The 22,998-nt window shown below is 39.6% G+C and overlaps 1 protein-coding gene across 2 annotated transcripts in view; it reads right to left on the bottom strand.

The window, feature by feature from the left end:
- pak1 (p21 protein (Cdc42/Rac)-activated kinase 1) overlaps positions 1-11,559 on the bottom strand; it is a 69,238-nt gene extending 57,679 nt beyond the window's left edge. For both annotated transcript variants that reach the window (XM_067595517.1, XM_067595519.1), the window contains exon 1: positions 11,387-11,559. The gene's annotated coding sequence lies outside the window, so the exon portion shown is untranslated. The remainder of the gene's footprint in view (positions 1-11,386) is intronic.
- Positions 11,560-22,998: the final 11,439 nt, after the last annotated feature.

The following is a 22,998-nucleotide window of genomic DNA, read 5'->3' as shown; positions in this document are numbered from 1 at the left end:
AGATGGAGAGAGAGAGAGAGAGAGAGAGAGCAGCCGTCGCCGCCCATCATGTCCAGTTTAACCAACTGGTTCTTTCTAATGTCCAGATTCTTCTCTGGTTCTTTTATTCCTCTGTGACAGTAAACTGAATCATCTTTAAAGACGTCACATCAGGCAAGAAAGTTTTTATAAACCAAACTCATCAATTAATGGAGAAAATGATCCAAAGATGCATTGATAATGGAAATAACTGCAAGTTGCAGCTCCAGTCTCACAAAGAAGGAGAAGAAGGAGAAGGAGAAGAAGGAGAAGAAGGAGAAGAAGAAGAAGGAGAAGAAGGAGAAGAAGGAGAAGAAGGAGAAGAAGAAGAAGGAGAAGAAGGAGAAGATGGAGAAGAAGGAGAGGGAGAAGGAGAAGAAGGAGAGGGAGAAGAATAAGAAGAAGAGGGAGAAGAAGAAGAAGGAGAAGAAGGAGAAGAAGAAGAAGAAGAAGAAGAAGAAGGAGAAGAAGAAGAAAAAGAAGAATAATAAGAAGAAGAAGAAGAAGAAGAGGGAGAAGGAGAAGAAGAAGAGGGAGAAGAAGAAGGAGAAGAAGAAGAGGGAGAAGGAGAAGAAGAATCAACCAATTTTTTTCTTCAAAGCATCATTATTACACCAAATGGAGAAATATTTTATATTTCATATGTTATATGTGCTCTCCATGAACACATATATATATGAATATATATAAAATAAAATAAACGTACAGTTTTTCATCCTACATGGTGACGCTACTTACAGATGAAATAACAGATGTATTACAGATTGGGGGGGGGGAGTAGTGCTGTGTTAAACATAAGAACATCTGCTGTATTTAGCAATTTAATGCAACAAATATGATTAATGAGTCATTTTCTGTAGAACATTTTAAAATCATGTTTATAAGGTATTTGTATAAAATTAGGGGAAAAATCAAGGTGATAAAATGATGTTAAATATATGTTAGAGACTCTCCAAACTGATCATTATGATTAAATGTATTGATTATATTCACAGCTGTATTATAAACTGCACGTCTCTGTGCTGCAGTTCATCCTTCAACATGCTAATAAACTTCACAGCAGATAAACAAGAAAATCATTATTTAAATCAGCTTCATTGTTCCTAAAACTTAAAACGTGATTTTGAGCTAATCTCCATGTTTCACACACGACTTCCAACTGATTCTCAAATGTTTTTATCACAAACATAAAACACTTTTTTTTATAATTAATTCTGATTTATAAAGTCTCCTCCTGCTGCTAAACGTGAGAGGAAGAGACAGAGAGCGAGAGAATCCCTCCGTCGGAAAAACAGGAGAAAGATTAAAATATAAGAGAGGAAGTGGAGGAGAGAGAGAGAGAGAGAGAGAGAGAGAGAGAGAGAGAGAGAGAGAGAGAGAGAGAGAGAGAGAGAGAGAGAGAGAGACTTCCTCCGTTTGACAGTGAGAGAGATGAAGCGGTATTTATAGATAACAACATTACTGCTGCTCCACCGGTTACGTCAGACCGGGCCGGAGGAGGAGGAGAGGAATGAACAACAGATGAAGAGGAAGAGATGAAGGGATGGAAAAGGAAAAAGGCTGAAGAAATGGAAAGTGGAGAGAGAGAGAGAGAGAGAGGAAGATGAAGAGAGGGAGTAGATTAAGAGAGAGAAGAAGAAGAAGAACATGTGGAAGAGATGAAGATAAAGAAGGAAAGAGAAGGTTGAAGAGAAGCGAATAGAAGAAAGAGAGCAGGATGAAGAGTAGAAGTGTGACATGATGGTGGTGGAAGAGATGGAGGAAAAAGAGGGATGAGGCAGGAAGAAGAGGAGCGTTTGGCGTGCTGTCTTTGGCCGTGTGGAAGTGTTTCAGCGGGTCATATCTGTAGAAATGATCTCATGATGTTGGCATCTGAGAATATCACGATGGGTCGTAACACTGCTGGAACTTCCCTCCTTCCAACAGAGAGGACAAAAAAAAAACCCTGAATCACATCTACAGACCTTCATCAGTGGTCGAGTATTGATTATTTTCATTATTGATGACTCTGGAACGCAACAAAGTGCCTTTACTCATCTACTGTACTTGGTGTCCATAGTAACAGTGGAAGAGGTTTTTCCTCGCTGTAATCATTCCTCCTGTTCATACTGGATCTTAAAAGATCCTTCAAATGTGCTTTCAATGGAAGTGATGGAGGCCAAAATCCACAGTTTTGTCATTTAAAAGTAGATGTGAAGCTTATATTCAGCTTCATCAGTCTGAGTTAGTCATATCAAGTGGATATCTGACACATTTACAGTCTTTTTAGCATCAAATTCCCTCTTTGTGTTTCCCTGTTGAGCTGCAGGTGGAAGTATAGTAACAAAAAGAGGAACTTTGGCACTAAAAAGACTGTAACGCTGAAAGATATCTACTTGATTTGATTCATTTGGACGCTTCTGAAGCTTGTAAGGTCATTATGAAGGGATCTTCTAATGATCAGTATGAACAGGAGGAATGATTACAGCAAGAAAAAACAGGTTTAATGTTCATTTGAGCTCCTGACTGTTGTCCTTTAAGTGATTAATTGTCCATAGAAAAGAGATTAACACCAGTTTTTATAGTCTAATTGATTAATTGACAGATAAGATTTGAACTCTAATTATCCCACATAAGGAAATAAGAAAGAAAGAAAGAAAAAGTAAAGAAATTTAAGTAATAAGACAAACTGTTTTAATACTAGCAAAGTCCATCAAGAGTCGGTGTCTGACATTTAAAATGTCAGTTTTACTTCCTCACTATATTGTAAATTCCTCAAAACAGTTCAGTATAAAGTCAGTTTAAAGAGGTTGTAACATGTAGCGCAACAAGCTAACGAAGCTGTAAACAGAACCACAAAACCAAAAACTATTAAAAACACGTCAGTGAGTCACACCGCTGCACTGGGTGACATGTTCCTTCATCATGAAGAGTTTGGTCACGTTAGTTTGTTTAGAAACGGCTCCAAAGACTAATAACAGCATCACGTTTCAGTCTTCAGAGAGTAGTTCTGTGTAAGGCAGACGCTACTGAGCATGTGCGGGATCACGGCTCCGTTTACAGCTTGTTGTGCTACATATCACAACCTCTTGACTTTGTACTGAAGTTATTTACAAGGCACAATGTAGGAGCAGCGTTCCCGCACATGCTCAGTAGCGTCTGCATTACACAGAACTACTCTCCAGAGACTGAAAACATGATGCTGTTATTAGTCTTTGGAGTCGTTTCTAAACAAACTAACGTGATAAAACTCTTCATGATGAAGGAACATGTCACCCAGTGCAGCGGTGAGACTCATTGACGTGTTTTTAATAGTTTCTGGACAATAACGGAGGAATAAGATATATCAGGCTTTAGATACACACACAATACTCGTTAGTAGATCAGTTCATTGTTGGTTTTGTTCTGCACAATTTGCAATTTAAGAAGAATTTAGAGGAAAAATAGCTCAGATTTGAGAGGTTGAGAGAAGAAGTGTCTGTTGTAAAGATGTTAGACCAGTGGAACGTACAGAGTCAGGTGTTATATCACACACACACACACACACACACACACACACACACACACACACACACACACACACACGCTATGAACCCGTTCACCTTGTCCATGTGTTGAGTGTTTGTGTTGATCAGACACCGTCAGTCGAGGCAGGGTCACCTCACACACTCGTGTTCATCTCCCAGCTGACACACACACACACACACACACCATCCAACAAAAACCATCTACAGTATGTAATCACATTATGATGTCATGCAACACACACACACACACACACATACATGCATATACACACACAGCATTTCTCTCTATGGATGCAAGGCTGCAGGGTGTGAATGCAATACTTCAACGGTGAAATATTCAGCAAGCACACACACACACACACACACACACACACACACACACACACACACACACACACACACGGCTGGTTGATCACAGTAGACTGAAGTGTGACACACAACGAATCACTGCACCTATTTTCACTTTCTGCTGTTTTACACTTTTATGCGTTTATGATTTATTTATCTTTCAGGTTTTTGCGGCTCATGTGTGTTTGAAGCTGTGTGTGTGTGTGTGTGTGTGTGTGTGTGTGTGTGCATAAGAATGAAAGAGTGTGTGTGTGTGAATTATTGGAAGGTGTGGTTGGTCCCAATGAGTGGGTGGTTCCTTCGCCATATGGTCTCTGGGCTAAACACACACACACACACACACACACACACACACACACACACACACACACACAGATGATGTCAGCTCTCAAGAAGCTGAGATTTGGCCTTGACTGTATCTTCACTATCAGCAGCCTGATATTCTCTGATAATTTCACGTTCAGGTTTGTGTTTGTCAGCTTTCAGGAATTAAACAACGGAGATTTCCATCCCAAGAAGCCTGGAAATGAAGATTAAATGCTGAAACAATTGATTGATTGATCGGTCAGTCGATCAAGAAGAATATAACTGGAAACAGGAAACACCAGCTGATTCCACCTTGTCAAATGTCTGTGTTTCTTTCTCTTATATTGATATAATGATCTCCAGTATTTTGGGGTTTTGGACATTTTTAGCCATGTTAGCTGCGATGTCAGTCACTTTGTCCAGACTGAAATATCTCAACAGCTGCAGGATGGATATCAATGACAGTTTATAAGTTCATTCATGGTCCTGAGAGGATGCATCCTGCAGATTCTGGTGATCCGCTGACTCTTCCTCCGGCGCCACCAGCAGGGCAAAGTTTTCACTTATCTAGTAAAAAAATCTCTACACCTACTGAATGTATCAGCACTCAAAGTTGTCCAGATATTTGTGGTGAATTTTCTCAGTAACTATGGGATGGATTGCCGTGAACTTTAGCAACATTCACCTTCAGGATGAACTGAAATAACTTCTTCTCCGGCGTCATCATCAGGTCATAATTTCTGTCTGTGCTTTGATTTCTTTGGCTAAAAAGCTGCAAAACTAAAAACACCTCCATCATCCTCAGCTGTACTTTGCTTTTAGTGCTAATTAGCAAACATTAGCATACTACACCATATCATCATGGTAACCATGGTAATTATTACACCTGCTTAACATCAGCGTGTTAGCATCGTCACAGCCTCTCAGAGCTGCAGGGCTGTAGACTCTCAGTCTTGTTTCAACTAAATAACTGAGTGAAAAACAATCTATATATTAATCAGTGATGGAAATAATAATTAGTTGCAACCTTAAAGCAGATGATTGTTCTTTGGGAGCATTAATGGTTCAGTCAGACTGCATGTTCATGTCTATGTGGAACAAGACCAGACACATTTGTGAACTGACCCACCTGACTGAACTTGTTTAATACCTGCGCAGCGAAATAATACAATAAGCAGAGAAGAAGAGATGCTGGTTGACTGCAGTGAGTGAAAGGACAGAGGATGATGACGGTGACATGTTTGATAAATGGTTGTATAATTTACAATTTTGCAGACTGTTGTTGTTAGCACGCTAGCCATGCTAACTCCCGCAGTTTATGTTTACAATCCCACCCATGCTATTTCCCGTCCCCCCTCCTCTCCACATCCAAGCATCATCTAGTACATCTTAAGGCTGAAGCCAATATGGAAGCACCTTAATTTCCACTGACGACCGCTAGACGCTCCACCTGACTCCCATTCAAACAGTAAAAGTTAAGTAGCTAACGTTAGCCCAAGAATGCAGCGCTCGGTGTTCCCAGTAAGCTAGCGTTAGCTTAGGTCTGAGGTAGCGCGGCGTGTTTCCAGAGCGTGAAAGGCAACACCCCGCACTCCTTCTCTGGAAGGCTCCATATGGAAAAGATGGCGCCAACCATAAGTTGCAACTCTGAGCTTCAAACTGGCTCCAGTGAAACCAATGACGCTACGTCCATCTTTCTTCTCTCTATAAATACTCAATCATTTTTTCAGCGAGTCATTATGGTCTCAATCGCTAAATTCAGGCCCTCTAATAAGTATGCTGGCGGTCTTTTTGGAAATTATTGCTCCATTAATAAAATTTGAAGACTTATAGTAGCTTTGATGTCTGCTGTGTGGGCGTTGATTGACAGCTGTGATTGACAGTTGGCTCACCTGATGCTTGCCCTGGCTCCGGGACTCACACTGAGTCAGACATGCCCTGTTAGCGCAATTTGGCTAAAGTAGCTAACGTTAGCCCAAGGGTGCAGTGCTCTGTGTTCCCAGTAAGCTATCGTTAGCTTAGGTCTGAGGTAGCGCAGCGTGTTTCCAGAGCGTGAAAGGCAAGACCCCGCACTCGTTATCTGGAAGGCTCCAAATGGAAAAGAAACTGGCTCCAGTGAAACCAATGATGCTACGTCCAGCTTTATATATACAGGCCACGTTTGCACCACGTGAGTAAATTTCACACCAGGTGGATTGCAGCTTTAGGCAGAAAGAGGGAGATATCATCATCATGTTTGCTACAGCGCCAGCATAAAAACTACAACATGAGCTGTGTGAAGTGTTCCTGAGCTGAACTGTGTGCAGGTCGAGCTTGTGGCTGCAGTAAATACACTCTAACAGATCAGAGCTGACAGGAAACTAATTAAATGACACTGACGTTAACCCTCATGGAGCTGCACCTGTCTGAGCTTCTTCCTCTAAAGTTCCCTCCTGGTTTAATGAAACTGAGGTGAAGCGGCGCAGGTCAAACAGGATTTCAGTCTTCTCTCCAGGTCTGATCTTCTGATCCTGCAACATGCTGTTAACAGCTTAGACCACGTCCACACTAAGCATCTTTTTCTCTCCGTTTTGTTCCTCCGTCCGGACTAAAACGGCGTTTTTCTCCCCAGGAAACGGAGCTTTTTTCCAGAATGGCCTCCAGAATGTGTCAATCTTTGTAGAAATTCTGTCATATCGGTGACAAATCAGATGGTGGCGCCGCGTTTCATTGGAAGAGGACGAAGAAGAGGTAGAAGTAGACTCTAACAGTTTGTTCAGAGTTAAACGCAGCTATCTACCAATCTGTAATCTGCTGCAATTAAATAAACGTCAGGAAGCCATCACAGAAACAGAAACCATTTCTTCTTCGCTGGTTTTCTGTGGCTGACTTGCTCATCTGTCCTCCACACATGCCCAGTAGGAGGAAAAAAAAAAATCACCCATTTAGGCGTCTTAATGTGAACGTTGGCGTTTGCAGAAACGTGCTGACACTCCTGCTGTGGATGCATGTCGTGTTTTTTTTTTAAGAATCTATCCGGCTTCATGTAGACGTCGTCTTACAGATGCACCAGCCGCCCTTCCTTCCTTCCTTTCATCTGCCTTCACACACTTGCAGAAAAACAATCCATCCAGGATTCATCCAGTCAGCCTGTTTCATGGAGAGAGAGAGAGAGAGAGAGAGAGAGAAGGAGAGAGCTCGCAGTTTTGTGCTGTCAGGGTCGGTCTAGACGGCGTGCTCAGCAGGCCCAGCAGCCTCGCAGGCAGACAGACGATCCATTATTCAGCTGCTGGAAGGCTTATGGCTGCTCCACAGCCAATATTACTATTTATGTTGGTAGTGTGTGTGTGAGAGTGCCCCTCGCTGCAAAGACAAATAATCCATCTTAATGAGTAATTCGGTTCATTATTGATCGTAGAAACGTCCTTACAGTACGCGGTAAAAAGGATCCGAGTTACAGAATTCCTTTTAATAATTTGAAATGAAGCAGATGAAGCTCGGCGTCGTCTTCCATCTTCTCTCAGCTCCGTCTTCACCGCAACCGTCCAGCATCACCGCCGGCAACGATAAAGGAATGATAAGAGCTACACGAGGAGTTGACGGCACTTCCTTGTCTTTACGTTAACTAATTACCTAAGAGTAAGAATGATGGTTTATGGGGGCGGGGGTTATGTTCCTGGATATTTCTTGGCTGGGATGCAGAGTTTTTTCTGGCATCTCAATGTTTTTCTTCTCGCCGACTCAAAGTTCTTCTCTGAAGTCCTTCAGCAGCCGTTGGAGGCTCAGTGAGACCAGAGAAGGTTCAGTCCTGCTGTTACCTGTGTGTTTAAAGCTTTAATCAGCCTGCGTCTGCTGATTATTCTCCACGTTAACTGATTTATCTTTTAGTCTATAAAATGTAAGAAAACAGTGAATTAAAACACCCTTCAGAGTCCACAGATACACAGTTTACTATCTGACTTATTAATATTCTAAACAGTTTATTACCTTTTTTATTGATTGATTACTCCATCATATAGTTATATACTTCTGTTGATTACTTTCTTGATTAATCCATTCATCTTTTAGTTTATAAAATGTCCAAGATGACGTCTTCAAATATCTAATTTTGTCCAAAACCCAAAAATATTCAGTTTATTGTCGCAGAGGACTAAAGAAACCAGAAAATATTCACATTTAAGACGCTGAAACCAGAGGATTTTGGCATTTTTTCTGTAAAAAAAGGCGATTAATTTTCTGTTGATCAACTAATCAATTTGTTGACGAATCATTGCAGCTTTAATCACATGACTGCTTGTATGTGACAGCAGTCACATCACCTGACTGGAGTTCCTCTCAACTTTAAAGAGATTTTTTTGGTTTTCGAGCCTCAGTTTCAGGTTTGTTTTGGTTCCCTATTGTGTGTGTGAGTGTGTGTGTGTGTGAGAGTGTGTGTGTGTGTGTGTGTGTGTGAGAGTGTGTGTGTGGCTGTAAGTAGCTCATATTGTCGGCCAGCAAGTCTAATTTACTAAGAGGCCAAACAAACAGCGTTAACAGCGTTGGGGGTTAAAAATAACTTCAATGACAGGTGAGATAGAGGCTGAAGACTGGCCAAAAGGAACACACACACACACACACACACACACACACACACACACACACACACACACACACACACAGTCGTCTTTGTCCTGAAGTAGCCGAGAGCCTGAAGCCACCGGAGCCAAATGGGTCATTAACTCCAGCGAGGCTTCCTCTCGCCGCTCCATCAGGCTGTCAGGGTGTCAAAGGGGCGACCGGGTGGCCTCGTGCTTCATATGAGACCATAAAACACTCCTTAAGACACGTCCGGGTCTCCGCGGCAACCGCTGTGTACCGCCACTGCCCTTAAACCATAACCTATAGGTTCAACTCGCCACCGCTCAGCCAAACCAGGAAGTACAGTCAAGTTTTTCGTGTATAAATGAATTTAAGTCCCTGAAGAGTTTCACACTGACAAACTACAACTTATTTGTACTATAAAGTGTGCTGAGGCTGGTGGGATCACCTGGAAGCAGCTCCACATACAATCTAACTCATATTTAATTAATCGTTTTGATGCCGTCGTCGTCTTTATGAACTCAGTTTGGGAAGAAAACATTTGGATTTTTGCTAGAATTTAATTTAAATAAAGTTGCTGTTGTTTGGAACAAAGATACCAGACAGATAAACGACATTAAGAACATTTAAATATAATGTAACCGTGGAGTCATAAATATGGGATGTTGCATTTTACAATCATATAGTTTCAATAAAGACAAAGAAAATATAAAATAAGGATGTTTTCAGTCAGAAATTTTCTTTTTCCAGCTTCTTAAATGTGAATATTTCCTGGTTTCTTTAGTTGTTTATGACAGTAAACTGAATATTTTTGGGTTGTGAACAAAACAAGACATATGAGGACGTCACCTTGAGCTCTGTGAACAGTTATTGTCATTTTTCACCATTTTCTGACATTTTTATAGGGAAAATAGAGAAAATAATCAATGTAATAATTAAAATAGTTGTTAGTTGCACCCCTAAATATTCACACATGCAGGCGCAGGAACAAACTAAATGCAGATCCTTTATCGCTCATCCTGCAGTCATCTCTCCTCATACAGGTGACACACAATATAGTAACAAAAATGAGTCAACGCTGCTGGCTGCATGTGTGATTCATTCATCTGAGTGTTTTTTTTTTTTTTTAATCTCTCAGTAGGACAAACGGTTAAAAGATTGAACCACAAACATTTCTGATCAGCAGAGGAAAACTTACATTATCCAGGAAACTGGCCACCTAGTTTATTTATCCAGCTGGGTCAAAAACCCAGGCTGAGTTTGAAGGGTCAATAAATGGAAGGAAACACGACACTTCTCATGCTGATAAAAAAAAAAGTGAGAGTTCGAGCAGCCTTGTCTGTCTGTAATCAATAAGATCCAGCTGATATACGCCATGTCTGCTCTGCCAAAGCCACTAAACGCCCCCAAAAATCTACTTCCACATAAATACCGACTGAACTCTCCAGGATCAAGAGACGTGCACAGATTTCTGCTGAGCCATGTGGAAACAAGAGGCTCAGTGCATTTCAGACAGATTACTGTGCAAGTATCACTGAAAACAGGACTTTTTTTATTTTATTTTTTAAAGCAATTAAAATATACAGCAAGTAATAAGAATCTGCAAGAAAACACAACCACGTTCCTGTCAGGTCACTACTGAGAGCTGCAGACACTTACAGGAATATTAAACAGATCATTTATGGGATATGAGAGGATTTCTGCTTCCTTTCAAATGTCATTGACGGAGGCCAAAAATCCACAGTGTGTCTATTTGTGTATTTAAAAGTTGATGTGAAGCTTATATGAGGCTTCAGCAGGCTGAGTTAGTCATATCAGGTGGATATCTGACACATTTACAGTCTTTTTAGCATTAAAAAATTCCCCTCTTTTGTGTTTCCGAAGCTTGTAAGTGCATTATGAAGGGATCCTCTAATGGTCAGTACGAACAGGAGGAATGATTACAGCAAGAAAAACATGGTTCACTGTTCATTTGGGCTCCTGAGTGTTTTAAGACAGACTTTAAATATTGTGAATCTGTATTTTAACGCTGATTAAAGCTCAGACATGAACTTAAAAGCAGAATTGTTGCAGTGAGAGGAGACAGAAGAGGAGTCTGTCTATTCTTAGATTACACCGAAAAGGCTTTGGGCACAGCATGGACTTTCTGATGAATCATGTCAGAGGTATCCTACATTTCACAGATGGGGAAAAGTGGAAACTAGCAGGATTTCATTCATTCATTCATTCATTCATTCATTCACTCACTCATTGAATCTCTGTGTCAGATCATTGGCACTCAGGCCCTGCTGTGGTATCACTTCACCGGCAAAACTCACAGGTTTCCTCCCAGTTTACCAGTTGGCTGTAAACCGGTGTAATAAAATAATAATACTAATCACACCACCCGCCTGCCGACTGCACGAACCTCGCAGCGGCCGCCTTCAGGTCCGCGGTGTGCGGGCAGACTGGGCCTGCGGGCTCCGGGGCGTGTATGTATGGGTGCAGATGAAGAATTAGGGGAATAATAGTGTGATCCCAGGCAGCCTACAGTAACCATTAACCCCTTCCTATTCACTGGCAAAGGAGCCCCTAATTCACCACGCACCATGCCTCGCTGAGACTGCAGATGGATTTTATGTAGAGGAATAAAAGTCGAGCGGCTCACTCACCACTTGTCTGGTTGTAAATGTAAATCCCTGAGTGTTGGGTGATAATTTTCCGACACCGGGACACACCGTCTCATGTATTCGGCAACACTGTGCGCTCCTCTCGGCTCTGCTGCTCCGCTCTGTCGCCCTCCTGCTCGGGTCCTCAACACTAAACTTGCGGATCTCAGGCTATTGTTAGCCAGGCGCAGAGAAGCCTGCTGCACGGCAACGCCCGCCCCCTTACCCGCCACTCCGGACACGCCATTGGTCGCTGCTCAGTCTCTGCCGCCGTCTATTGGCTGATGCGGATGTCCGTTCGACGTTCGGGGCGGGTCGCAGCTCGCGAGCAGTGGTGCATTCATAAACACTGGAAAAAAGTCTGGAATTCATCCAGTTTCCTAGTCCTGGTTAACGGGTGTTGCATTCAGGTGTCATTCTGCCAGTGGATCAAAAACTAGAAAGAAGTAGGAATAAGTCCTAAGGGATTTTATAAGAAAAATAATTCTTTAGTTAATATTAAATTGTATGTATATATATTTGCAACAGTATAATAAATATACAGTATATGTAGGCTATATATTTTATGTATTGTTTGTTAGTTTAATATTAACAAAATAAATCATTATTCACTAAAAAAATATTATTTATTTATTTTATGTATCCTTGTTTTTTTAAATTAATTTCACTCTATTTTATAATTATTATTATTATAGCTTTTAAATCTATTTTATTTTATTACATTTTCACAATTTTTATTTCTCATGTGCATTACTCTCAAATTGTCTGTTTACTTACTATGGGCTTGTCAGTCATCTGTGAAGCACTTTGAATAGCACTAACCTGGATGAAAGGTGCAAATAAAGTACAAATATAGTTTGATTGACTAATTGATTGAATAACAAAACAATATACACTGCCAGTAAAAAGTTTTAGAAACACCCCCTTGTCTGTTTTTATTGAAAGGTAAGCAGTTGAAGTCCAGTGAATAACCTTAAATCATTGGTAGGCAAACAGCAGACTGGGGGCCAAATCTGACCCTTCAGCAAAAACATTTGTCCCCTGAAGAAACAGAACTTTTCACTTTCATAGTTTACATCAGTAAATCATCTATCAGTATATCAATCAGTAAAAAGCAAATCTACTATTACATGTGTAGTCTGGTGGTGCAACACAGAGGAAACATTTTCATTTATGAGTCATTTTTTACAAATTGTATTAATATAAGTTATATAAGGCTATAATTCTGTCGGTCCTCACTCATTAGTCGGAAAATGACATTTGCTGTTGGCTCAAGTCCTAAAACAGTTTAATTCATCGCTTCTAATCTTAATTAATTAATAGAAATAAAAAAAAATAAAATCTTGGGAAAATACCGGCTTGTGTTTTCAATACACCTGTGAAAGGCTACCCCATGGTTGAACCTAATTACTGACCCTTTCCTTAATAGGTACAAAGCTAAGTGGTAAACAAATATAACACACACAGACACACACAAAAATAGGCTACATATAAAAAGCCTTTTTTCAGGGCTCGAGGAATAACTTACAGTTTTTCTGCAGCAATGGAAGTAAATGACACCTTGAAAGTTGATGCAAACACTTCCTACAGGTGATTACTTACAAACCGTCTGTCTGTATAAAAGTCTGGAGGAGGAAGTGTGACGGTCTGGGGCTCTTTTGCTGGATCCAGAGTTGGTGACTTAACCACAGCATCCTGCAGAGTCATGCAGTATCCTCTGGTCTGTGTTTATCTTACAGTAACATAATGATCCAAAATAAACCTCCAGGCTGTCAGAACTATCTTAGAAGAAAACAATAAGATGGCAGGCTTCAGATCATGGAAACAGTACAGTCATCCAGCTGGTTTGGAATGAACTGGGCAGAGGGGTGAAAGCAAAGCAGCTTGACAGAACAACACAGAACGTCTGCAACAGTGTTGGGAAGAATTTTCCCAACAATATTTAATTTCCATTGTAGAAAGAATGTGTATTCGGCTGTTAAAGATGGTTGATGAGTCAAAAATTTAGATTAAAATATTATGAACAAAAAGATTCCATGATTTCTTTTTTTAATTTCCAATTGTTCATTTGTTCTATGCTTTAATTTCAGAGTAGACTGAGACATTAAACTATGTCCATTTCAATAAAACTGGAAAAACTGAGATGTTCTAAAACTTTTTAGTGTATATTTAAACATATAAAAATAAGCATAATATTATATAAAATATCATGTATCGCTTTATTTTTTTGTTTTACAATCCTCCTAAAATGATGAAATTAGAAATGAAAGAAGATTAACCAATATTTTTCTTAATGTGAATGTGGAATCATTAGGGAAAAAAGACTTTTTATCCTTTTGACCAACATCAAATTTAGTATGAAGGAGCACAAACATGAACATCCTGCAGCTTTGTCTCTCTGCAGTCCTGCAAAGTAAAAACAAAGAGTCTGAGAAAGTTCAGATCCATAATGGAATGATTACAGCAAGAAAAAACATGTTTCAATGTTCATCTGGGCTCCTGACTATTGCTTTAAGACAGACCTGAAAAAATGTGAAGCTGTCCTTTAACGTAGGCTACAGTATAAAATGAGTTGAAGAATGAGGAGACAGCGACCCTCAGTGGTGAGAGTGAAGAACTCCACCAGAATTCCTTCAGTAGAAACTGAGCTGCTTAAAGGACCCTGAAGACGTTGATCTATAGACATAAACAAACAAACAAAAGTTGTGTTTACATTCAGTGTCACTCACTAAAACACACTGTGTGTATCTACAGATATGTAGAATGCATTTCCTTTCTCACAAAACATTTGCAGAGCTGTTTTAAAAACCAGCATCGTTTACATTCATGTTGACACTGCTTCCTGCTTTCTTACAGTGCAGATGCTTTGCGCCTCTGCTTGCATTCTTCTGCTGATATTCTTGTTTTTTTTCTGCTAGAAATGATGAAAAGTGGCTCCTGGATACTTATAAATCACTGGGACTGTAATTTATTTAGATATAGTAGGCTATTGACATATTTTCATCACTTGACCTCTTCAATACTACATGAATGAAGCCTACCAACAGCACAAGCCTGTACTGCACTGACTGGAAATGTGGTGCTTAGCTAAAGCTAATTAGCAGCAAAATGCCCCCCTTTTCCACAGACGACTACCACAAACTTCTACAGAAGATTGCAGTTCTGGAAACCAAAATTCAGCAGTTAGAAATGAACGTGGAAGTGAATGGACTATGTGGGAACAATATGACTTTACCATGTACTCAAAACAGTGGACAAGAGCATGCTAACACGCAGAAAATTAGCACCAACAAGACTACCAAGAAACAGAAGGGCTGTGTACTGGGTAATAAAACAACAAGTGGTAGTCCTCCCTGGAACTCTCTTGGTGAAAAGCCTAAGAGTAAGTAATTTCTCTGGGAAATGGGAGGACGAATAACAGGCAGAGCCCAGCGCCCTGAGATTTGTGATGTGACTGGCTGGCCTGCATTATCATCCAAGCAGAGCACCTCTTCAACCCCTGTTCTTAGTAGGATACAGCCATGGACAGCTGCGAAAGGGAGAACTAACAACAAACCTCCATAACAACCAAGTGAGCAACTGGAGAACAGATTTGCTCCACTGTTGCTGGATAACCTCTCATCTTCACACAGCAGGGTAAGAACAGCTACAGGGAAAGCTAATGACTGGGCCTCAAACTCTGATTGTGGGTGACTATGCTGTACAAGATATAAGAAATATGTGCAATAGGAACACCAAAATACTCTTTTTTCCCAAGTATATGGTCTCTGACATGACTGAGAGCATCTTGCATATTGTAGCTGCACACAAAACTGTGAAAACCAATGATGTTGTGAGATAACAGTCTGAAGTACAGAAATGAGACTTTATTGATCTGTTGCACACAGTCAGCTCTCTGAATGCTGAGGTGTTTGTCAGTGGACGTCTACCACCAGTCAGAGAGGAGTTGACAATTCAGTTGATTGGTAGCACTGAACACATGGCTCTCAACTGCATGTACTGTTCATTCACTGCACTTTATTGACAATTTCAACTTTTTTAAGGCAGATGGACTTTACCTTAACAAGTCAGGAGTAAAACTGTTCATCTCAAACTTATTTTACGTCCTGCATCACCCATCTGTTCTCTCTGACAAGGACAAGAGGAATCAAAACAAGAAGACACAACAAAATGAGGCAGAAACCTTGAAAGAGAGCCACCTCCGCCTCCGCCTGAAGAGAGCTTTAAACATGACACTCATCAAAGCTGAGAGGAGGAGTCTCCTCCCCCCTCACCAACAACCACCTATGAGGATTCACCTTCCTCACCCCCCCCCCCCCAAACCCTATTCAGGTCACCCTCCTCTCCAGTCACCTTTTCCCCCTCCTCCCCCCTCTTGGAGTTCACTGACCAGATGAAAGAGCTGGTCAATTGACCTACTCCCATTTTCTCTTCCCTAAACCCTCCTCAATGTCCACCTCCACGATTGGCTTTAAGTCCTCAGCCAGCTTCAACACATTCGTCAAAGTTACGTCTCCCCCCATGGTGGCATCAGAATCATCCTCTCTCTCCCCAGCCTGATAAAAGCACAGTGCGACCAGTTATTTGTGCACAAAATACAGCGAGATCTAACTGATATGTGCTGGGCCCAGGGTGCAAGGCTGATGGCAATCATGACTCTTTACAGGAAAAGCTGGGGCCCAGTGTGCCGGTAGCTTGTTCAGTTCCTGTCTTGATAGGTAACAGGAAACAAATGGTGAATCTGCTAAGAAACAGGAAGCACTCAACTGGTTCTGCAGAATGATTAAATTTAGTACCCAGTCTTCATCAGCCACATCCTGTTGGAAAAAGTTGGTTAGATAATGTTTGTAACACATTAAATTTAGCTTTATTAACTGTCAGGTCTTTGGCAGGGAAAACATTTTTAATCAATGATTTATATCATCAAGCACAACCTCGATTTTATGTTTTTGACTGAAACTTGGTCAAACTAAGACAACAGTGCTGCTCTTCTTATCGAGTCAACCCCGCCTAACTTCAGTTTTATGAGTGAAGCTAGAGTGCATAAAAGAGGAGGTGTAGTTGCTATTTTGTTTAATTATTCCCTCCAATGCAAGCAGATATCTGATGGACATTTTGTTGCCTCTAAATATGTGGCTCTTCAGCTGAATTCCTCATCTAGAGCTATATTTCTAAATATCTACAGGCCACCTAAATACTGTGCAAACTTTTCTGATGATTTTGCTTAACTGCTGTCTATAATCTGTATTGACTTTGACTGTGTAGTTATTGTTGGTGATTTTAACATCCATGTTGACAACCCCCAGAACAAAGGGACTAAAGACTAAAGAACTGTGTTGTGTTCTTGATAATTATGGAATGACCCACCATGTGACGGAGCCCTCACACAAAAGGGGAACACTCTGGACTTAATCATCTCCAAGGGTCTGAACATTTCTAAGGTTGTGGTGACTGATGTTGCTCTCTCTGATCATTCCTGTGTTTTCTTTAAGAGTACAATCTCCATGCACACAAATGTTCATACAGAATTAATCACAAAATGGTATATCACTAAAAAACACTAGTGAAATATTTATTCAGGCCTTCTCTTCCACACCAGCCCTCTCTTGGGTCTCAGTCAATGAACTTGTACATAATTTCATTTCTAAATTACAAATGTTATTGATGCCATTGCACCCACTAAGGTGAAAGTTGTCTCTGGTAAGAGAAGATCTCCATGGAGAAATACCAGACTGGTCAGAATAGAAAAAGTGTTGAAAAGCTGAACGCAGGTGGTGAAAAACATATCTCCAGGGTCATTATGTTATCTATAAAGAGAGACTTTGCATTTATAGTTTGGACCTGAGAAATGCAAGGCGGTCCTTCTTCTTTGACATCATTACCAAAAACAATAATAATGCATGTGCCTTATTTGCTACTGTTGACAGACTAACAAACCTTCCTGTGTCAGTAGCCTCTGAACTTCTATCCACCAAGGCTTGCAATGAATTTGCCTTCTTTTTCACTGACAAAATTCAGAAAATTAGACAAGCAGTCAGTGCCTCCATATCAGGTGCAGGATATGTGTTGTCCCTGTGTCCACTTAAAATCTATTTGAGGAGTATGACACAATTCCATCCAATCAACCATAAAAACCTGGAGGGCATTATACAACATCTGAAATCCTCCTCCTGCTGCCTTGCTATTCTGCCTACAGGCTTTTTCCACAATGTTTCTACCTGCATGGCCTCAGATCTTCTACAATTTGTCAACATGTCTCTTCTCTCAGGTGTCTTCCCACAGGCCCTGAAAACTGCCGTCATCAAGCCACTCTTAAAAAGGAATAATCTAGACACTTCACTAATAAACAATTATAGGCCCATATCAAACCTCCAATTTTTCAGTAAAATCATTGAAAAATCTGTTTTTCAGTAGCTGAACACCTTCTTAGCACTTCACAACTGTTTTGCTGTCATCCAGTCAAGATTTCAATCACACCACAGCACTGAGACTACTCTTGTTAAGGTCTTTAATGACATCCACTTAAACACTGACAGTGGCAGAATTACAGTATTAGTATTACTGGATCTCAGTGTTGCATTTGTCATGGTTGACCATAATATATTACTAGACAGACTGGAAAACTGGGTGAGACTTTCTGGCACAGTACTAAATTGGTTTGAATCCTACTTAAAGGACAGGGACTACTTTGTGTTTATAGGTAATTACACATCTGAGCGGACAAAAATGACATGTGGAGTTCCCCAAGGCTCCATTCTGGGACCTCTTCTGTTCAACATCTACATGCTCCCACTAGCTCAGATTATGGGAAACAATAAAATATGCTACCACAGTTATGCAGATGACACACAAATTTATATAACCATATCACCAGGGGACTATGGCCCAATACAAGCACTGAGTAAGTGCATTGAACAAATAAATGATTGGATGTGCCAGAATTTTCCTTAATTAGACAAAGACAAAACCGAAGTAATTGTTTTTGGAGCCAAGGAAGAATGATTAAAAGTCAGAGCTCAGCTTCCCTCCATAATGTTAAAAACCACAAACCAAGCCAGAAATCTTGGTGTAGTCATGGACTCAGACCTGAATTTCAACAGCCACATTAACAAATGTTTTTCGGTGCATTGTATATGAACACACTGAGAGCTGCTGGAAACCAAAGTCAAATCTGTTGTGTTTTCAAATATACTTGGCCAATAAAGCTGATTCTGACTCTGGTTAATTGACAGTTTTTATACCCTGGCGCAAAGAATTCCAGTTATAGTAAAGGATATTTTGTATTCAGGAATTTGCTGCATTTCTCTTTTATCAACCTGGTTATCAGATGCAAACATCTACATGTTGACCCAACAGCCTTTATGTTACTTTTACAAACTAGCAACACTAGACGGATGAATTGTGCAAGATCAGGTTGTATCATGCTTTAATCTTATGTATGAAGTATGAAGTAACTGTGAGTTAACATTAATTTATTAATTATTAAACTAATCGGAAACAGGAAAAAAAACAGAAGAATAACACGTTTTTGACTGGAGGGGGACTTTAAGTATATTTTTTGAACCCTTGTGATGAAGTGTTACCTGTTTTTCTTTGATTGTAATTCTCATTTCTTTGTAAAGTACTTTGGTCAACATTTGTTGTTTTTAAATGTGCTCTATAATAAACTGACTTGACATTACCACCTCTATGCAGCTGTGTCACCTTTTTTCTAAACGGAATTTCCTGAACTTGCTTCCCTCCCACACAGTCTTATCTCTCCCCTCACACATTACATCTATGTCTCTCTCACACTCCAACTCTTCATTATCTATGTGTTTGAGGATGTGTTCACCTCAGTGGTTTGGTCACTTTCTCTCATATTTCCCCCACAGCTGTCCATCAAACCTGCAGGCACCAGCTTCACTGTGTCTGTCTTTAAAGTCCTCTGTTTCATGCTTTTAGTTGATTTGGTCCAGTTTCTCACACACATCAAAGAAGTTTGACCATATATTTACTCGGTTTTAATTCAGTTTATTTTCTACTAGCTAACACAAACTCTGTGTGCAACATACACTAAAACCTTAGATAAACACTTTGGAGTTGAGGCCCATGTATACATTACATTCATTATAAAACACTTGTCAGCCAATCAGATTAGAGAATTCTCCATATTCTATATTGTACATATTTGAGGTATTTGTACTTTCTTTTACTTGACTGTTACTAATTTATGCTACTTTACATCATTGAAATTTTGTACTTTTAACTCCACTTGGTTACTTTTCAGTTTAGGATTTTATATAAAAAAGCATATATTATTATATAATATGATGCAGTAGTATTACTATTAAACTACACAGTAATATATAAAGTACCTAAAACTGGCTCAACATTGACAAATTACATTACAAAGCTCTTACATGAACTCTTTAGTCATAAAAACAGAATAATATACTTTGATAATATAACTCTCTAAATGAGCCCTCCTGCATGATGAGTACTTTTACTTTTGATACTTAAAGTACATTTTGCTGATATTACTTCTGTACTTTTACTTGAGCACCATTTTTAATTCAGGACTTTTGGTAATGTTTTAGTATACGGGTCCTTTAATTTTACATAAATGTCCTGGAGTAATTTGCAGGTATTTAACGGTTGATTTTTAGGACATTTTACAAAGAGGGCGGGACAGTTTGGTACAAATTAAATTAATTGGTTTAGTTGTTTTTTTTAAGGAACAAACTAATATGCTAATATATCACGTTGACGCACAAAACTAGTAAGTTTGTTAAAGAATAGTTAAGAATCTAATTTATTAAGATTTTTTGCAAATGAAGAATTACATATACACCTAAATATATTGAGTGGGTACTTACCAACTAAACCAAATTTTTAAGATAATTTGTACCAAATTGCACCACTCTCTCTGAAAAATGTCCTAAAAATTAATTGTTAAAACCTGTAAATTTCCAGGATATTAGTATAAAATTAAGAGACCTGTCAAATCAAGCATCACTCGACTTTTACTTGAAATAGTTTTAGACGTTGGTATTTTTATTTTGACTTCAGTAAAGGATTTTAAAACTTTCTCCACTACTGTCTGTTTGTGGACTAATTAGTGAAACTGTTGAACTGAATTTCAACAGAAACAGATTACTGGATACGGAGCCTCATGGTTCAAAGTTTCCCTTGATGGTGAGATAAAGGAGAGCTGATGAGAGGTGACATCAAACTCATGAGGTGACAAGTATCAAGTGTTTGCATCACACTCACATGCAGATCTCAGAGCAGGATGGCTGCAGTCGCAGAGCTCTCCTACTTGCTGTTTGCTCTCATCAACAACATTCATGCAAGAGAACTTGTCGCCATACGAGAGCAGAAGGCCTCTTTCACCTTTGAACCACCCAAGGAAGCCAACTTCTGCCTCATCTCCACATTTGTCGGCGAGGGGAAGCGAGTTCTGCTGAACACCTCTGTCCTCTGGTCCCAAAACTCCACAGCACCTGAACACTTGAAGGAAAGACTTCCAGTTGTCAGCAAGGTGAATAATTCTTCTTACAAGATCCACAACCTGACTCACTCACACTCAGGCCTGTACCAAGAGCAGTGTTGGACGGAGGGTGAGGTGACATATGAGAAAAACATCAGCATTGTTGTTTGCGGTAAAAGATATAAGCTAGAAATTATTCCAGTAAATTTGGGTGAAAGATTTGAACTACCATGTAAGGGAGCAGCCAATAATCTGACGGTCCAGTGGCTCCAGCATGAGTTTAGAGATAAAAATGACATATGGACAAGAGTTTTTGGGAGCAGCATGACGTTGCTGATGGACAATGAAAAAAGAACATTCGAAGTGATGAAAAACACATCAGGTCTTGTTGTATCTGACTACAAATTCACAGCCTCTTCAGTGTACATCTGTCTGGTGATGAACAAAAAGCAGTGTGTTAGTAGTCATCCTGTATACACTACTATACAACCAAAGATACACTTCCCCTCAGTGGGAGAAAGGGCCGTGTTGGACTGTGCTGATCTTAGTGATGACCAGCCACCACTTTGGATGAAGTACAATACAAAGGATTTAATCTCCTCCAACTTCACAGTATTGAGAAGAAACTACTCACTGGTGTTTTCATCACTTACATTGAATGACTCAGGTTTTTACACTTGTGAACACTCTTTCAAAATGGAAATGTATTTACTTGAGGTGTGCCCCAAAATGGGTCCACCTGCTGTAGTGTTCTTCTCAGAGGGAGAAGACGTCACTCTCAGATGCAATCAGACAGGGGATGTCGCGATCTTTTGGTTTAAGAAGTGGAACCAAACAGAAGGCAGAACCGTTAATCTAAATCTACAAGAACTAAATGAGGGAAGCAGAATAAAACTATCTCACGCTAATGTGGGTCTGGTTCTCTCTAATGTCTCACTGGAAGACACTGGGCAGTACTGGTGTGTAGCTGTGGACCAATCGTTTCAGTGTTTGTCAATATCCAAGATCCTTTTAGTGCACAGAGAGCCGTGTGGGATTTGCTTCATCGTCTATGCAGTGAGGTCTTCACTGCTCAGCGGTCTGCTGCTGACGCTCTGTGTCGTTGTCGTCGCTGCAACCAGGACGACCAGGAGAGGAGAGCAGTTTACAGCTGTTTGAGAGGTCATATGTGTGAGTATATGTTCATATTTACTCAGCATCGGGTTAAAAAAAAAAATGTGTGTATATATATATATATATATATATATATATATATATATATATATATATATATATATATATATATATATATATACTCATCGTGCTGCTCATCCTGTTCAGTCAGTTGTTTAATGAAGTTTAATTATATAAAATGGTGTAATTCTTGTAACTTTGTGCAACATTAATCACGTCATGTTTTTTGTAATATGTATATTTTCATTTTCGTGCCCTTTGTAAAATGTTTACTTTGAGAAAATGAGGACTGTGATAATTAGTCATGTGACTCAGATGTATTTATCTCAGCAGTTGTACTGAGCGAACCCGAAGAAGCTACAGGAGAAACGTGTTGTTCGCTCTTAATAAAGTCACAGTAAAGTCATTACAGTGTGCAGCGCTGGTTAATTTTGATTTTCACCTTATATGTTCCTGCGACCGACCAGCACCTGACTGAAAATACTGGCTGTGCACGAGGAGTTCTGCCCCCTTATATATGTATATGTATATGTGTATGTATATATATATATATATATATATATATATATATATATATATATATATATATACTCATTGCGCATTGTCTTTAATACAGTGTGTTATATTCTTGATATTGCAATAATCAATGTTATCTGTTCATATTTGAACATAAGAGACAGAGAGAGAGGTTAAGATGTTCATTATCAAAAAACAAAAAAAAAATGACTCAGTGTATGTGATAATTTATGATTTATTCTTTTATAACCTTTTGCAAGGTGAAATATCAAATATCAATATCCTGATTTCATTGTATTGTGTATAATGACAATAACGGTTTCTATAGATATCAATGTGAAATGTACAAGATGTGACATACAAAGACAGGTAGAGAAAGAGATACTGTGGAGGAGACCTGTACATTATGTTTTTATTTTTAACATTTCAACAATCAACCTTTTAACATTGCTTT

This window comes from Thunnus thynnus, chromosome 7 (assembly GCF_963924715.1).
Source record: "Thunnus thynnus chromosome 7, fThuThy2.1, whole genome shotgun sequence".
NCBI lineage: Eukaryota > Metazoa > Chordata > Actinopteri > Scombriformes > Scombridae > Thunnus > Thunnus thynnus.
Note: the sequence above shows the minus strand (reverse complement) of the source record. Positions and strands in the feature narration are given on the sequence as shown.